The sequence below is a fragment of the Manis pentadactyla genome, chromosome 2, assembly GCF_030020395.1.
Source record: "Manis pentadactyla isolate mManPen7 chromosome 2, mManPen7.hap1, whole genome shotgun sequence".
In the NCBI taxonomy this organism is placed as follows: domain Eukaryota; kingdom Metazoa; phylum Chordata; class Mammalia; order Pholidota; family Manidae; genus Manis; species Manis pentadactyla.
The window spans coordinates 175,860,543-175,861,005 of record NC_080020.1 but is presented as its reverse complement, the minus strand read 5'-3'; positions in this window follow the sequence as shown (position 1 = coordinate 175,861,005).

The window sequence follows — 463 nt, the reverse complement described above, 5'->3', positions numbered from 1 at the left end:
TAATCCCAGTTCATCAGGAAACCTCCAGGGGTCAGGGTGGGGCTGGGCTCTGCCCTACGGTTTCCAACACATGATTCCTCCTCCTCTTGTCCCTCTTCTTATCCAGCTTAACAGACTCGGTAAGTAATTCTCCAGGTGTTCACTGCCCTTTGTGAGTACACAGCAGGGTGAGCAGGGCATTCTTAAACACCAGATTCTCTTGGCCAGCTTATTTTGTTTAAACATACACAGCAGAACATTCCTGATGAAAGGGGAAAAGGATTGCAATTCCCTTAACTCAAAAAGCTAATCATCATCATCATAATAATAATGACGACAGGAAACTGCTCCAAACCAAAGTCAGTAGAACAAAAGATAAATACTCCGAGGTTTGTAGAGTAAGACCGAGTACATTAGTTACTCCAGTCACAGCGTCAAGTTAAACCATTGCCCACCCCACCCCCCCGCCCCCGATCCCCGCTGT